Source organism: Lissotriton vulgaris, chromosome 8 (genome assembly GCF_964263255.1).
Source record: "Lissotriton vulgaris chromosome 8, aLisVul1.2, whole genome shotgun sequence".
Lineage (NCBI taxonomy): Eukaryota > Metazoa > Chordata > Amphibia > Caudata > Salamandridae > Lissotriton > Lissotriton vulgaris.
Window position 1 is genome coordinate 1,527,546,280 of NC_141696.1, and position 16,555 is coordinate 1,527,562,834.

The 16,555-nt window shown below is 45.1% G+C and overlaps 1 protein-coding gene across 1 annotated transcript in view; it reads right to left on the reverse strand.

The window, feature by feature from the left end:
• The window catches only part of TRIM45 (tripartite motif containing 45), a 65,229-nt gene extending 54,189 nt beyond the window's left edge, over positions 1 to 11,040 (reverse strand). Inside the window, exon 1 of the mRNA XM_086935657.1 lies at positions 10,990 to 11,040. The gene's annotated coding sequence lies outside the window, so the exon portion shown is untranslated. The remainder of the gene's footprint in view (positions 1 to 10,989) is intronic.
• Positions 11,041 to 16,555: the final 5,515 nt, after the last annotated feature.

Sequence of the window (16,555 nt, forward strand, 5' to 3'; positions counted from 1 at the left end):
TATCTTATGGCTTATAAAGAACATAGTTTGGAGGGACAGAGTAGAAAGATGTAAAGTTACACAAATTTCAATCTCAGCCAGTGAAGCTAGACAGATCTTACAGTCAAGCGGCAAATCCACCTTCACATTACAGTGATCAAAACAGGCATATTACGAAAACCTTACAGGCCCAACCTTGAGAAAACTGTAGTTCTATTAACATCAATGATGAAATGCCTCTAATCAAATAATGAAATAACGGCTACAGCTTGTAGTGTTATCTGTCACTAAGGAAACGTCAACAATAAGTCTCCAGAAATGAGCATGAATTATCACTTCAATATCAACTTTAAAAACATTTTGAAAACACGAACACAGTTCTGCATTAGCTTATTAGAACAAGCATTTAATGTTTAATAAATATTTCTGATTCCCAAAAACAAATATGCCCTTCTCTCAAAATAATGGCTTTTCATTTTTAGTTAGATCTTTGATCTCCATGTCATCAGGTACTCCTGAATATCACTGCCACAAATGGACAGAGTCTGGCTTTACATGTCTACGTATCAACATCAAATTCCATGAAAACCCATGGGACCACCACCGCTGTGGTGGAGAGGCGCACAATTGGGTGAAGAATGCCCCACGAGGGGAGGAGCTACGATGGCAAACAAGATGGCTGCTTAGGCTCCCGGCTCCGCCGACCTCCGTATCCCGCCGCAAGATCCTGCACAATATCCTGATTTTACGCCCAGCCCCTGCGTACATGAACAGTTCCTCACTCCATGGGTGAAATCCGGGAATTTTTATCGGCCGGTTTCACGGAGTTACACCGAGTTGAAGATTGTGGCCTACTCCAGCGGTGAAGCCGGGGCCTCGAGTATCTGCATGGCCGGGTGGTAGTGCAACAACAACGGCTGAGAGACCCAGGCAGGGTCCGGTTGATCGTAGTGGAGACTTCTTTTGCGCCCGGAATTGGCAGTGATTGTTCTCTTTGCTCAACACTGATGGAGAGGTGACCTTGCTTGCTACTAACGGCAGGCGGGGGTCCCTGCCCCGCGGACCCGGTACCGGCTCCCTCCGGGGTTCGGCGGATCGGGGCCCCGGCCTGCGGCGTTAAGCCGGGTGATCGTGGCTGTGGAGAACGACGGGTTACCGTCCACGCTTGCCCTCTCGTGATCCCTGTCTGTGCCCCCCAGAGACACCAATTCACTCGGGGGATGATTGTGATCGGTCTCGGGCGTGAGACCATGGACCGAAATATGCCCGAACCATCGCTGAGGTCATTGCTGGCAGAACTATGGGCGTTTCAATCACAAATGACTGTCTCCATGAATAAAATGGATGCAAGCCTATCTGGGATGCTACTTATTGTACCGGACCCTGCCCCACCATTGGAACTACCCTCTGTCGCCATTCAAGCAGCGGCCATTTTGACTCACTGTGAGGACCCAGTGGGGATGCGAGTGTTGGAACCATCGGATGAAGCCCTGGAAGATAGTGTCCTAGAGGTCTCGAGAGTGCCACTGCACCTTCCACCTTTATTGACTTTTGAGGTATTGACTGGCTTCCTATCCCCGGAGACTTGTGTTGTAGACTCTTTTTCATCTGGTGATCGCCCCCCCCGCCCCCTATTTTGGAACCGTTGCGACCCCGGGGCAAGAAACATTGGGACTGTCTTGTTGGGAGAGGGAGGCTTCCTGCATCTGAAGCTCCCGTGGACTTACTTGCTGCAAGTGTTAACGGATTGACTCTCGATGACTTCCCTCTTATCTATGACTTGCCTGTATGCCTTTGGGTCTCGCTGGGGAGGGCTCGTGTGCTGGTCCGGAAGGGTCAGGGGTGAGATTACTTAACTCGGGCGGCTTGAAATGGTACTAGGCCTGTTCGATTTGCGATGATTTGATTTAAAAGGCTGGGCGGTATGTCACGGTGCCCCCTAATTTCTCTCATAAGGGTTGCTCCACATCCGTCTCTTCGCGATAGGGGGTGCCTGTTTCTGGCGGGGTGACTAAGGGGCTGGGGGCATGTACTACTAGGCCCTCCTCCACTTTTCCTCTTTCTTTCCCTTCTCTTAGGGTTTTAGTTCTTTAGGGCGACAGGCACGCTGCTAGTGGGGTTAGGCTATAGCCATCGGCAGGGGTGCAGGGTGGGGGGTTGGAAGGGGGGGGGGGTTTATTTTGCCTCTTATTTTCTATGGCCTTTTTCTCCCTTCCCTTTCTTTCCCTTCGGGTCAGTATTGTTTGTATTCTATTCTGACTACACTGTGTTCTGGAATTTTGTGCTCACACTTCCTAGGTTAATCGAAAGTCCGGGTGGGCAGGATCTGGGAACCGGTGCTTACGAAACTGTATCCTGTATTGTTGTTCACTTCGATTCATATGCATTGGCGCCAGGGTTCCTCATGTTGTTGTTTCTAACGTATATCCTGTTTCTTGGCCTGTCCCCAGTCTCCTTTAGCTTGATTGTATGGCACCTGATCCGTCTATTTCTATAATATAAAATGAAACCTTTATTATATCCTGTGACCCATTCATGCGTTCCAAGACAAACTTCATCCTGAATCGCTGCCGGACCTCAGGGCTGTCGGCTGATGAGCTGTGTTGCACTGTGCTATGATTGATTACACTTATGACTAGCGGCCGGCCCCTGCGGTTGTAGGCCCATACTTGTACTTTCAGAGTGTTGCAATAAAGGTTTTTTAAAAAAAATGCCCCACGATACGTCATGGTCCCATTATACCAGGGATGGGCTCAATATGCCAAAGATGCAGACATCATGGCAAGCATTGCTAGAATTATGGTGGGAATAATCGTAACATGGACACCACCAATAAGCTAAGAAGGAAAACCATTATGCTAAGGCCAGTATTCTGGAAAGAGTAGGCACTGTTATTTCAAGAATGCCCACAATAGACCAAAGATGTCCTTCATTAGATGAGAAGGATGGGTACAATGATGTCAGACATACCCACAATACACCATGAACGGCCAATATGACGCCAACACCACCCTCACACTTGGGATGGAGACCATTGTGCTAATGATGCCCGCAATATGCCAGTTATGCTACAGATATCCCTAACATACCAAGACAAGAACAGCCATTATGGCAAGGCTCACAATACTCTCTGGGTGCAAGCCATCTTGCCAGGTGAGGGCACCATAATGCCGTAGATGCCAAATATATAGCGAGAATAACTACCTTCATGCCAAGGGCCTTATTAAGCAGGAGGTGAGCACCATCATGCCTAGGGTGCCCCCAAAATGCAAGGGAAGGCCTCAATTAAGGCTGATGAGAGCTACCATTATGCAGAGAATGGGACCGAGATTCATAGAGATGGCCTTAATATGTGAATAATCTAGATGGAATATTGCCATGAACAAGTGACAATTGCTGAAATACTGGTATGTGGTGAGGTCAAACCCAACAGCAACTCTCCCGGCTAGTGCAAACAGAGTGCTGCGTGCCACGACCCACCTCACTATGGGCACCTGATGGCAGCAGATATAAACATCCACACCACCCATTGGCAATGCCATGCTAAAGTTGGATGTGTGTGTCTGCATCCTGCCAGCTGAATACAGCAAGACGAGGGTAGTGGAAACCAATGCGCGCACCCTCCTCCATGGATACAATTTCCCATTGTCTCACTATGTAGGAAGTAGCTGCCGGCACCACAAGGACAAACCACTGCGGCTGCACAATCGCACAGATATGAACAGCTGCACAATTAGAACAATAACCAGAATATGCAAGGCCACCACCACCAGAAAACAGGGAAACATGAAATAGAGTCAAATCTCATAAAAATATCAAATACTGCTCTCCCTTGAACTGACTAAAACCCTGGACCCTTCTGGGAATCAAAGACAAGCAAACTCTACTCTGAACTTGAGACCCTTCTCAGTCTTTAGTGCCCCCCCAATCACTAAATTCAAAACATTGTGTTTAAAAAAGAAACACCGAAAGGGAAAGGAACTCAAAGACCTCAGTCACACTGACTAGTCGCAAAACTAGTCACATTAAAGACCTCTATTGCAGATGCAGAGCAAAACCTTGTACTGGTTTTAAGATTTCTGAATATTAAAATTAAACAATAATGAAAAAGGTACAGCTTCAATGCAAACCATACATGCTCAACATTCGCACTTGAGTCCTAAAAAAGGGGCAGAGAATGCCACTTCTTAAGGGCAAAACTACAGCACTGGTCCTACTAGACTTGCCCAGGATGCCCCCCGTAACCATCGGCTATCGAAAAAGACAAATCGAAAACTAATCTTTCTTCTCAAAAAGGAGCCAACAAATCCGGCTCGGAGACTTTAGAACAGAAGAAATACCCAACTCCTGCTGAGCATTTTTGATGGATACTCTAAGCGCAGATTCCTCCTCTTAAAATACTCCCAGGCACCAGACTGGATCCAGAAACTTTTCGTTAGAAGTGCTCCCATGCGGTACTAGGTGTCGACTTTGGCTACGCATCACCCAGAAGTGACTGAGCGGTGGGGCATGTAAGTGCCACCTATGTGTGCTTATGCCAGTCTCTTTCTTTCTGCGCTTTCCGATGTGAATCCGGAGCTCTCAATTTTGTTGGTATTCTGACAACTTCTAAATCAAATTCCAGTGTGCTAGGGAGCTTACAAAAACATACAGTGTTCAAACCCTGTCACTACTGCAGAAAACAAATAAATCAGTAATGGATCAGCACAAGGTGGTTCCATGGCATCTCGGTTCAGGCCTTGACTCTAAGTCATGTGATAAATGTGCCTTCCTGTACCCAAAGGGATCCAAGACCGGAAGGTGAGGCTGAAAGTTGCCAAACAAACAAAATCGCAGCCTTTGTGCATGTCCCAATCCAAGTTGCGGGAATGCCGTCAGTCCCCCTTACAAGGCCATTACTGCAAGCAGTCAACTATGTGCTCAAAGTTCTCCTGTACAGATCCTTCTTTGGTTACATCTGACCCTTTGGGACCGATCGCGGGAACCATCCCAGCTCTTGTAAAATCTTCCACTGTCTCCAAGACTTGCGCTGGGCCCTTCCACAACAATGCCTGAAAAGGATCTAGTGTGTAATCCGATGCCGGACACTGAACTGACTTTCGCTCGATCTCGACCAATGTTGCGCTACAAAATCACAAAAGTACACACGATTATCATAAATTACGACTATGACCCCGTTGCCTCTACCAGTGCGAACCCGTCAGCAGAGGCTTCACTGTCATTTTGGCTCTAATTCTGAACAGGTACTTCTCAGTATGGGGATGATGATGATAAGTATGGACACGGTTTTAGCCGCTCTAATGGCACATACGATAAAATTCACGTGGATTTTTAAGAGACCAGTGGGCTTCACTCCTCCCCTGTGGGAGGGTTTGACTTGCCACTTCGGCCTTCAACGGGAGAAAGGGCCTCCTCCGCAGCGGTGGTCTAGAGGGCAGCTGAGGTCCTAGTTCTCTTAAAACATGTCTCAAGTCTGTTCTACAGTGGATGGATGCTAACTTCCTGAAATTAAGTTCAGACAAGACCAAAGTTCTTTTCTTTGGTCAAAAAATCATACCGGATTGCAGCTTCTGGTGGCTACCAGAGATGGGCAAGGCGCTGTGTCCTGTCCCGGTGGCCAGAAACCTAGAGAGTCAAATTTGATGCAGAACTTACCTTTGAAGCCCAAATAAAATCATTGTCTAGCTCCTGTTTTCTGACTCTCAGATCCTTGAGACGGATGATGCATTTTATTCCTGTAGGATCAGCAGACTACCGTAGTACATGCCATGATCACGTCTCAAATGGACTATACCAATAGCTTATATATTGGACTTCGTTCTTATCTTTTACACTGGTTGCAGATTATTCAGAACGCTGCGGCTCGTCTGATCCTGAAACTTCCTCCCTGGTGTCCCATTTGGGACCACCTGCGCCAGCTTCACTTGCTAACAATTGCGAAAACGATACAGTTCAAGACCCTTACTCTTACTTTTAAGATTTTTAAATCCAGGGGGCCTTCTTAGCCAACGTTTTCAATTCTCTCTCCAGGCCCAACCCCTTCGCTCTAACAATCTTAAACTGTTTCAAACTCCTCGGATTGCTAAATCCAGAAGAAGAGGTTGCTCCTTTGCTTATCTGACTGCCAAACTTTGAAATGCCCTACCTTTGGCCTTAAGAAGCTGCACAGTCGAAGCCGTTTTCAGGAAGAGGATCAAAATGTTCCTCTGCAACGCAGTTTAGGCTCCTTCTGATTTGACCATGAACCAGGTGGACACATGCAAAGCGAGCTGTACTTTAGAAATTAATTGTATTGTATTTTACAGTTGGCCTCAGTAGATGCCAAAACAAATGTTCTTACAGACATTTTGCACCTGGCCAGCCATGTCTAAGCCTTTGCTCCTTTTTAACAAGGTACTCACAAGTACATTGAAGTCAAAACCATGCTCTTGCCTGCGGGTGAATAGGCAGGTGTCACAGATTAGAGCCTGGCAATTCTGATTTTCGTACTAAATATCCTACTCCAGTTAGCCACGTCTTTCAGGCTTCAACATATAAAGTGAATCCCATTTCATTCTCCAATAATCCTCCAGACAGGGAGTCTAAAATGATTGGGGCTTTTGGTAAGTGTACATTTTCGTCAGCTAGCCTAGCATTGTGGTTGGTAAATGCTGTCCGTCTATTGGGCTGCTGCATGCATGCCATGTGGGACAAAGCCAGTGAGATCTTGTAAGCAGTCGAGAAGACCTTCGGGCCTCCTTGGCTCCACCAATTCATGATACACAAAACTCAGCTCAATAGGTTATCCATGCAATGAGGAGGGCTGGCAAAAAGCTCCCATAAGTAAGTGTATTATAACAAAAGGTCTCTGCTAACACATGATTGATAAATAAAAATTATCTAAAAGCACAAATATAAAAAATATTTTTAGGCCTCAAAAAGCACACATTGTCACAGTCCCTGGTACTCCATGGAACTACTTTCTGTCAATGTGGTTTTGTGTAAGAGCAGAATGCCATCACTCACAGTGAAGTTAGCCAATGTCTGAAGTGGGCTGACCCACTGCCATATACTCTATGGTGTAGAGGTCGGAAACAAAACGTGAACACCACAACAGACCAATATATAAAGATGGCTGGATGAAAGCCCATGTAAGTGTATTATATGTATAATTTTAGTAAGATCAAAAGGTCATTGCTTGTGCCAGACCTAAAAAACGGCTCTCCACTTTTCAACAACAAACAAGTCTCTTTTTCATATTTTTTTTCAATTAGGATTCATATTTTGTTAGTGCCAAATTATTTAAGCCTTGATCAATTAGTGAAGAGAAATAAACTGTCAAAATGAATCCTTTTCAATCAAATATCAGAATCAGTTCAATATATTACAGACCCCCTTTAGCATCCACCAATTCTGCTATACTGATAATATTTATAAACAGAAAGTATTACACAAAAAAGACAGATGGGGGGGGGGTATAAAAAGTCTAAGGACTTGCAAACAAGTGCTGATAGCGAGACCAAGTCTGAAGGTAATGTTGCAATTACGTAATGGAAATTTTCATCATCTTTGAACCATAATGTCCAAAACAGTCATTGCTATTAAGGTGGATACCACCACATGACAGGGGAAAAACATTAAAAAAAAATAAGGAAGTAGGTGTAGTCAGATACAGAACCCACCCACTTTTATGGGCATTGATAATAGGTACCAACTACCTACAATGTATTCTGATCTTACTAGTCCTTAGATTAGGCAGCAGCACAGGGAGGGTGGGTATGTCGTAATGACTGTGATGAGCACGTACAGACTAAGGATAAGGAAGAATACCAGTAAGTAAGTGGGACATTATCCCTATGTCCTAGTCCCAGTCACTGTTAATTAGGTGCAACAAAGCTCTGCTGGCTGCACAACCTTATGAATAATAACATATAACCATCCAATGCTAACAAAGTTTAATAGTGAATGCAGACCCATGATGTAAAGTAAACAATATTAATAAAACCATTTAGTTTCCACAATTTGTGGCTTTCAAAACATTCTCCCCAAAATTACCATCAGCCATCCCCACCCCCTGAATTTTATTATGATTCAGAAACGTATGAGCGGACTAGATTTATGGTCAATCTGCATCCTCCGGTTCCTTTGGAAATTAGAAAAATCCTTTAGTATGTCCTCTTGCTCTGTTGGCTCTTTGGAACTCAAGCTATAGCTCCCTCCAGCATTAAAGAGTGGATAGCTGTTTTCATAGGATTCATGGGGCCGGTCATACACATTTTACAATCGGAAGGGGGCAGAGTTGAGGACTCGACTTCGTAGCCCTCTTTTACCATACTTAGAATCCAGGTGTCAGGAGTAGATCATTCCCACCAACAGGGCACTGTAGGCCAGCTAAAGCCTAGTCAGGAACGCTGAAAGTTCTCAGGAGAAGTCTTATTCTTTTGTTTCAGTTAATTCTTGAATTCTGTTTCCTAGAGTAGGACATTGGTTACCGTCTTGAGGGCTGTGTAAATTAAGATTTTGAAACATTCTCACCAATTGAAGAGGAGGAATTCTTAAATATTCCATGAAGCTTTTCCTTTATCTCAGAATCAAACAGCTTGTTTCCTTCAAAGGGTGGTCATAAAATGGTGTTTTACTGAGCCGAACCAGTAAGCTTGTCTCTCAGAATTGTACACTTCCTTGTGGGGTCCCTCAGGGCTCATCATTGAGCCCCACCCTTTTTAATGTTTATGTGGCCCCATTGTCGCAGCTGATTAGATCACTGAGTTTCTCAGCAATATCCTATGCTGATGACACCCAAATTGTGGTGTCGGTGACAGGGTCACCATCAGATACGGCAGCTCAGTTCTACACTTGCCTCCGTCAATTCGGAGACTGGATGGCAACCAACTGCTTGAAATTGAACTCCAATAAAACCAAGGTGCTGCTCTTCGGCAGAAACACCTCCTTTTGGTCCCCTACTCTTTGGCCAATGGAGTTTGGCTCTCTGCCCACTCCCTCAAATAAAGTAAAAAGCCTAGGCGTAACCTTCGACTCAAAGCTCACATTTGAAAGTCATGTGAACCAGGTTACCTCTGCATCTTTCTATAAGTTAAAATTACTGAGGAATATTCTTCTGCTGATTCCTGCTGAGTTACGCAAGCTGGTGATCACAGCCTTGGTCCTATCTAAGGCCGACTATTGCAACGGCCTGTTTATCAATCTCAGGTCTAAATGCCTGACGAAACTTCAGATCGTACAAAATGCTGCCGCCCGGCTTCTGTTGAATATCCCCAAGTATAAAACAGCCACCGCTGCCTTAAAGGAATTGCACTGGCTACACGTGAAGCGACACATTGAGTTTAAAGCCTTGTGCATAGCATTTAAAGCAACTCATGGTATAGGGCCAGTCTTTTTTAAGCAAAAATTTTGCCTGTATGTCCCTGCAAGCCAGCTACGCTCAGCTCAATCTCACAATCCGATTATTCCTAGGTTGAAGAAAAATGCTTGGGGAGGCAGAAGTTTTTTGGTTGGGACAACTAGACTCTGGAACTCTCGCTCCCAGAAATTGAAGGATGCGACTCACCTGTTGGCATTCAGGAAGGAGCTGAAGACATGGTTGTTTAACCTCTAACCATGTGCCAGGATCTTACGATGTCAGTTTGTTTTGAGGAGCTAGTGCCTTGACACCTTCGGGTAACTGGTGTGCTCTTTATAAATCTCTTTTTCATTTCCTAAAAATGCTCCATCTGGCTGTTACTATAGCTCCTGCAGATAAGGCAGTTGCTCTAACATCAAATGAGATCACTGAAATTAATTTGGCTTATAGTTCCAGGTTTTCTAGAAGTGCAGTACATTCCGAGCCCGCTTGAATAGTCTTAAAAAAGTCCTTCAAAGTCAGAAATAAAGCTCTAGCTAGTACAAGCCCCAATAACACCATATTACTTATATGGTATCGAGACAACGCCCCTCAAATCAACTTCAAGCATTCAGGTAAGTGATATTTTCTTTTTACCTCAAATCAGTATTCCAAAAGGACGATGAGTACGCCACCATCCTGCACTTTTTGAGTCTTTTAACCGGTTCGACGCTATTGACGGAACCGTTCCGTCACGGCTCGCGGGTGAGCTGTGCTCATGACGGAACGGTTCCGTCACGGCCCGCTCACCGCGCCTGCTCGGCGCTGATTTTGCGCCTGCGCGGCGCGTTTCATTAAGCGGGTGGGGCCGTGACGGAACCGTTCCGTCACAAGCACAGCTCACCCGCGAGCCGTGACGGAACGGTTCTGTCACCCGCGCAGGTGAGCCGCGCGCCCCCCCGCGACCGTTAGCGCTGCGGCAGAATAGCCGCCGCAGCGAAGGTGTTAACAGGCCCGCAATAGAAGACCTTCCTACGGTTGCCATATTCACCTCCTCAAGTGGATGCATACCTGCCAGCTTGAAGAACAATGTCACAGGGGGAGTGGCCTCGTGCCGAGAAGTACCTACGAGGCACTTTTGAATCTCACCCTAATCCCAAGACCCCTCCACCAAAAAAAAAAAACTAAAATAAAGCTGGCAGAGGCTGATATCCTGGGGTGTTTTCAACCTCTTAATGGACACCAAATTTGGTTTGGCACAGGGGGATTTCTGAGGAAAGGCCAGCTCCACCTCGGTAATTCAAGCAGTCCCGCCCAACTTTCCTCCCTGTGTAACCTCCACCTCTCAAGGAACTTTCCCAAAAATATTTTGAGGAACAATTTTCATTGACAGAGTTATCAAATGCTAAAGCCACATGAAATGAACTGGACGGAAATCCCTATTACCAAGGCATAGAAACAACTGAGGTAATGCATGCTCTGTACAGCAGGTCTATCCCTCAAGATGCTCTCTGTCCCCAGTGCGGTGAAAGTAGAGTGGCATTAAGTAGAACCAAGAGAAGTTCGCAGGACCCCCACATGCAGCTCACAGGGCCCCACCTGGGTGGGGTTTAAATCCACCGTAAGCCTAGTAGCCAAACCCTACAATCACAGCACCCACATTCCATTCCACCGCCTCCCGTTTTACTCACAGCTGCTCAGGACGTCTCAGTGACACCAGCCAATCCGAGCCAGCGGCTCGCGGCCAGGGAGAGGGGCGGGGCCGCGCCCAGAGTGAGGCTTGAAATGCACACTCTGCCATCTGATAGGTCCCCGAGTCTCCAGCGGACACTGAAAACAGGCTGTGCTGAGGCTTCGGTTCAGGGGAAGGAAAGAGGGCGGCCATATTGGAAAAGGGCACGTTTATTTTATATATTTTTATTTTATTTATTTAATACGATTTTATATTGCGCGAACATTACGTGAAGGTGTCAGAGCGCTTTACATAGCAACCAGTTGCGATACGTAAGGACTTAGGGTTACATGATTTACATAAAAGATACAGAAAAAAATGCAAATGTTCAAGTTGTAAAATCGCACAAGGAAGAGCAGACATGCCAACCCTCCGATTCAGGGGTGAGACTGTTATGTTTATTAAGCTATTGCTTTGGTCTAATGTATACACGTGCGCTATGTTCCCTGCACGCCTTACCTGCCGGTGCATTGTGACGTCAGGGTGTTCTAAGTGACCACTGGGCGGTTGACAGAATGACAGTTACTCGTTAGTGGCAATTGTAAGCAGACGTACTTTGGTGTCAGATGTTTACTTGAATAAAGACTTTACCACTTACCTGCATCCTGGTCATCTTTACAAGTGGCGACGAGGCGGAGAGCCTGACACCACGAAGAACCCACCAGAAGCCACCTAATCTGCTGTTGGGTACGTCTTGAACTGCAATTTTTTTTTTGCCATCTCATCGGAATTCCGTGAAGAAAACTAAATTAAAGGGGGAATCTCTAGGAGTACAGCTGTCCATCCACGCTGGTATTGCGTGAGTTTACCGAGTCACTAATCGCCTAGCAGAGTTACGGTGCTCGTGGGCAACTAAAGATCATCCCTGAAGGTATCATCCTGGATGTCGCGCTGATCACCGCTAAATAAAGGGTGAGTCGTATGTGCCCTGCTGGTTGTGTAAGCCCTGCGCGCTGACAGGGTTTTACAGTGTTTCACCCCTCCTGCGCTGATGAAGAAATTGGGGAGGAGGTTTGGATGAGCAGAGGATGTTTTGGTGATTACCAAAGGGATGCGTAAAGACTTTTTGGTCACTGACTGCGATTTTGGTTCCTGGTTGCCCCCCTCATCCTCTGGCCAGTTGTTGTTCTGCGGATGCGATTTGACATGAAAATTTGGGAGGAGATTTGCCTTCGCCTTCCGTGTGTTGACGGCAGCGTGTGTCAGTCCTGGTCAGTGTGGAGGAAGTGCATGAGATTGCTGTTTTGAGGAGTAGCGTCTTCGCGTGTGGAAATTGAAGCGTGTACCGCTTTCCTGCGTATCCACACGACGGTTCCTGAAGAGAAATTCCTGTCAGGCTTAGCGGTGACGTCAGGGAAACGCAGCGTTCGACGGCGTCAGGCGGCCATTTTGGGAAGGTCGGAAGAAGTGATTCGCAACTATTGCTAGGAATTGGAATTCGCGTGTTGTCCAGAGCGGTGACACGCACACCTTTGAAGGATATTATTGAAAAAAATATATACTCATTATTTCCGAAACAATTGCAGTTTCTCAAAAGATTTTGAAAATAAAAACCTTTGCTGCATAGCTAAAATTAATAACATTCATCAAAGGAATAATCTTTAAAAGTATTGAATATATAGGTCAGTGATTATATTTACAGGAAAAGAAATAGCATTTTCTTTAGCACTGGTCCTTAATTGTTACATTAAAGCATTAGAAATGGCTTCAGGAAATGTTTGGAATCTATCACCACCCTTACCTTTCATACCCTCTACAGGGGATGATGCCCTTAAATGGGAAGAGTGGAGGGAGTACTTTGAGAATTATTTATCCACTTTTGAGGGAGATGAAGAGTTGACCCCAGAGAAGAAAAAGAAAATTCTTCTTCATTGTTTAGGTGCAAAGGCAATGAAAATTTATAATAGTATAAACAAAAAAGCTAGGCCAGGAGATGTATATAATATTGCATTAGAAGATTTGACTATGTATTTCAAACCTACCATTTCTATTTCTGTCAACAGAGTTAAATTTTTTCAACGCAAGCAAGCACCAGAAGAGTCTATAGAAGATTACGTTGCTGCGTTGAAAAACTTGGCACTCACTTGTAGATTTGGGGCATTACATGACGAACTGGTTTGTGACCAGGTCGTTATGAGATCCTCAAATAAACATGTACAGGAGAAATTTTGGGCTACGGGTGAATTACCGTTGGAAGAAGTAGTAGAAATAGTTAAATGTACTGAATTAACTGGAAGGTGTGCAAAGGCTGTTTTACTAGAAGAAAAATCCTCAGTTGAGGAAAAATCTATGGTGGCAAAAGTCATAAATTCTAGGAAAGGTAATAATAAACCTAATTCTGGATATGTACAGAAAAGAGATGCTAGCCATAAAAATAAGCTTTCCGATGACAGGAAATGTTATAGATGTGACAGTAGATACCATTTAGCCAACGACAGATCGTGTCCAGCGGTGAGACAAAAATGTTCCAATTGCAGTATGGTAGGACATTTCAGTGCTATGTGTCCAAAGAAACAAAAAAGGGAGTAGAAATGTAAAAGCTGTAATTTCAGAAGAAGAAGAAAGATTTGCATCTTCAGATGAAGATGATATGAACTTATTTGTGTTGAATGTGGAAGATGGGGTAAACAAAAAGAAGAAACCGATTTGTGACATGAACATTGGCGGGGTGGATATGTCAATTGTGGCTGATTCAGGCTCGCCATATACAATAGTTAATGAAGAAGTATGGTTGGAGAAATTTGTACCAGTCATTGGAAAAAAATTGAAGAACCCAGATATTTTCCCAAAGTCATTTAATTATGAACCCATTGAAATGTTAGGTTACAGGGAACTTCAGTTCCAGTTTAAATTCCGTCAAACAGTTGGCAAACTGTATGTCTCTAAGGTCGGTCCATCTGTGTTAGGGTGGATGGACCAGGGAGAACTAGGTATAATTCTAGATCCAAACAGTCCGGACCCCGTCCTCATCTTACAAACAGAGGAAGAATGTAACAATTTTTTCAAAAAAAGGTATGCCAAGGTATTTTCAGAGAACATTGGGAAACTTAAAGGTTTCGTCCATGAAATGAAACTTAAAAGGGACGCTGTGCCTTGCATACACAAGTCCAGAAACATACCGTTTTCCATCATTGGAGAGAGGTGGAAAATGAACTTAAAAAATTGCAGAGGGAGGGCTTCATTGAGCCAGTGGAATCAGCAGAGTGGGTTTCGCCTTTGGTTGTCGCCAAGAAGCCTAATGGCAAGCTCCGTCTATGCATTGATCTACGCGATCTAAATAAAAACATTCTGGTGGATCAATTCCCTTTGCCTAAGATTAGTGAGATGCTGTCCATTACTAATGGTGCCAAATGGTTTTCAACCATTGACCTAAGCTCTGCCTACCACCAAGTGGCTTTACATCCCAAAAGCAGAAGCCTTACCACATTTGTAACCCCGCTGGGGTGTTTTAGGTTCAAGAGAGTACCTTTTGGACTGGCCTCTGCCGCGGCCTTCTTTCAGAGGTTGATGAGTGAACTCTTCAAAGGCGAAAAAAATCTCTTAATTTTCCAAGATGACATCATGGTAACAGGCAAAAGCAGAGGCGAACATGATGCAAAACTTAACAGAGTCTTAGGGTTGCTAGAACATCATGGGCTTATTGCTGATCTGCCCAAATGCAAATTTGCTGCAAATAAAGTCACCTATTTGGGACATGAAATTGATGGAAATGGTATAAAACCAAAAAAAGAGCTACTGTCAGCTATTAGGGAGCCCCTTCACCCAAGAATAAGGAAGAGGTCAGAGCATTCCTAGGCCTCTCAGAATTTTATGCAAAATTCATAAAGAACTTCTCTTCTAAAACCTTACACTTAAGAGAACTCATTAAACAGAAGAATAAATTTGAGTGGAATGCTACCTGTGAAGAGGCATTTAACAGGATTAAAGAGGACATTTGTGATGCCCCACCCCTTCAAGGGTTTAACCCCTCTTTAAAAAGCATAGTGACCACTGATGCAAGCAACAAGGGGTTGGGTGCCGTACTCTCGCAGGTCAACTGGGAAGGTAAAGAGGTTACTATTGCTTTTGCCTCACGTTCAATCACGCCCACCAAAGTAAGGTATTCAGTGATTGAGAGGGAGGCACTAGCATGTGCATGGGCGTTGAACCATTTCAGACAATACATTTGGGGATACAAAATCACCCTTAGAAGCGATCACAAACCTTTAGTAAAAGTGCTTTCCACAAAGGGTCTCCAAGTTGCTTTCCCCAGATTATCACGGATTTCAATGAAATTGTTAGAACATAACTATGAGGTAGAATACCTTCCTGGGGTAAAAAACAAGGTGGCGGACTGCCTAAGCCGTCTACCTCTACCTAACAATGAAGATCAGGTTTCAGAAATAGACACTTTCTGCATAGCTAATGTCATAGAAGAAGTGCCATGTATTTCTGGTGCAGAGTGGTCAGAAAATATGGAAAAAGATGATGTTCTACATGAGGTAAAAAAATACATAAGAGCAGGCTGGCCTGATAAGAAAAATGTACCTGCTCTATTACGTCCTTTTTGGGAACTAAGAGACGAGTTGTCTATTGAAGGTGATTTAATTTTAAGAAATGGAAAGGTTGTTCCACCAAAAGATTTACGTTCTAAACTCCTTGATATTTGCCATGAAGGGTGTGAGAAGTTGGCCCGATATGCAACGTTCGCTATTCTAGCGACCGCTATGTATCGTTCCAACGACCCTTATGGTGTTTGGTTGTAAGTCAACCTATAGACCAGCTATCCTAGTAGCGTGGATACGAGCAGTCTAAGGCTAAAGACTCGAGAGGGCGCGTTAAGCCAGCTGTTTACCACACATGTACCCCTTGAACACCCAGTGAAAGGACACCACACAAGTGTTATGAAAATAAACAGGATATTTATTAAGATTCACAACAGCCCTGGACTCTTTATGAGGACAGGGTACTAAGCACAAACCAAATCTCTTAGGAAAATACTTCAAGTGCACAATTAAAACAAGTGTCCGAGGACACGGAAAGTTTAAGGTCTCGGGCGGACCCGATAAGGCAAGTCGGAAGCGAGGGACTCGGGACCCTAGAGTAAAGAGGCTATGCAGGCACCGAAATGCCGAGTTACCTAGCCACGAGGGCTGCGGCTGCACAAGTCTTACAGGCGTCGGGGTCTTCGCTGACGAGCCAGGAGCCGGAAGAAAAGGAGTTGCTGGCCGGCGACCAGTGATGAATAGTTCGTAGAGATCCAAGCCTGGATCAGAGATTGATGATACCTGAAAGCAGAGGGGACCAAGTTCGTACTACTAGCCAGTAGTCAGAGGGTACCAGGAAGGCACCGGTTGGCCGTCACCTCGACCAGGTGAGTGGGCGACGCTAGGCTCTGCAGTCTCACGGACCAGGAGGCGTTGTCGGCGACCACGGTGGAGGTGCGAGCTGTCCCACGAAGGATGATGCTGTCGGCGTCGCTGGGCCCAGGATGGGGCAACAAGCCTTGGCAGATCTCAGGGCCATGTGGTGGGCCTAAGATGGCG